We start from the raw sequence: 1,867 nt of genomic DNA on the forward strand, positions 1-1,867 counted from the left end.
ATGCTTTGACCATATCACATCACAACATGCCCTGCAAAAACAAGTTAGACGTCCTCTACTTTGTTGTTGCATGTTTTACGTGGCTGCTACGGGCTTAAGTAAGAACCAATCTCACCTACGCATCAAAACCACAACGATAGTTTGTCAAATAGACTCCGTTTTAACCTTCGCAAGGACCGGGCGTAGCCATACTTGGTTCAACTAAAGTTGGAGAGACTGTTGCCCGCAAGCCATCTCTGTGCAAAGCACGTCGAGGGAACCGGTCTCGCGTAAGCGTACGCGTAAGGTTGGTCCGGGTCGTCTCGTCCAACAATACCGCCGAACCAAAGTATGACATGCTGGTAGGCAGTATGACTTGTATCGTCCACAACTCACTTGTGTTCTACTCGTGCATATAACATCAACATAAATAACCTAGGCTCGGATGCCACTGTTGGGTTTCGTAGTAATTTCAAAAATTTTCCTACGCACACACAGGATCATGTGATGCATAGCAACGAGAGGAGAGTATTGTCTACGTACCCAACGCAGACCGACTGCGGAAGCGATGACACAACGTAGAGGAAGTAGTCGTACGTCTTCACAATCCAACCGATCAAGTACCGAAACTACGGCACCTCCGAGTTCGAGCACACGTTCAGCTCGATGACGATCCCCGAACTCCGATCCAGCAAAGTGTCGGGGAAGAGTTTCGTCAGCACGACGGCGTGGTGACGATCTTGATGAACTACAGCAGCAGGGCTTCGCCTAAACTCCGCTACAGTATTATCGAGGAATATGGTGGCAGGGGGCACCGCACACGGCTAAGGAATAGATCACGTGGATCAACTTGTGTCAACTTGTGTGTCTTTGGGGTGCCTCTACCTCAGTATATAAAGGAGCCAAGGGGGGAGGGGGCGCCGGCCAAGAGAGAGAGGCGCAGGAGGAGTCCTACTCCTACCGGGAGTAGGACTCCCCCCCAATCCTATTCCAACTAGGATTCCCCAGGGGGAAAGAGGGAGAGGGGTGGCCGGCCACCTCTCCTAGTCCTAATAGGACTAGGGGAAGGGGGGAGGCGCGCAGCCCCCTTGGGCTGCCCCTTTCTCCTTTCCACTAAGGCCCATGATGGCCCATATGGCTCCCGGGGGGGTTCCGGTAACCTCCCGGTAACCCGGTAAAATCCCGATTTCACCCGGAACACTTCCGATGTCCAAACATAGGCTTCCAATATATCAATCTTTACGTCTCGACCATTTCGAGACTCCTCGTCATGTCCGTGATCACATCCGGGACTCCGAACAACCTTCGGTACATCAAAATGCATAAACTCATAATATAACTGTCATCGTAACTTTAAGCGTGCGGACCCTACGGGTTCGAGAACAATGTAGACATGACCGAGACACGTCTCTGGTCAATAACCAATAGCGGGACCTGGATGCCCATATTGGCTCCTACATATTCTACGAAGATCTTTATCGATCAGACCGCATAACAACATACGTTGTTCCCTTTGTCATCGGTATGTTACTTGCCCGAGATTCGATCGTCGGTATCCAATACCTAGTTCAATCTCGTTACCGGCAAGTCTCTTTACTCGTTCCGTAATACATCATCTCACAACTAACATATTAGTTGTAATGCTTGCAAGGCTTATGTGATGTGTATTACCGAGAGGGCCCAGAGATACCTCTCCGACAATCGGAGTGACAAATCCTAATCTCGAAATACGCCAACCCAACATCGACCATTGGAGACACCTGTAGTACTCCTTTATAATCACCCAGTTACGTTGTGACGTTTGGTAGTACCCAAAGTGTTCTTCCGGTAAACGGGAGTTGCATAATCTCATAGTCATAGGAACATGTATAAGTCATGAAGAAAGCAA

Source organism: Triticum aestivum, chromosome 7B, assembly GCF_018294505.1.
Source record: "Triticum aestivum cultivar Chinese Spring chromosome 7B, IWGSC CS RefSeq v2.1, whole genome shotgun sequence".
Taxonomy (NCBI): Eukaryota; Viridiplantae; Streptophyta; class Magnoliopsida; order Poales; family Poaceae; genus Triticum; species Triticum aestivum.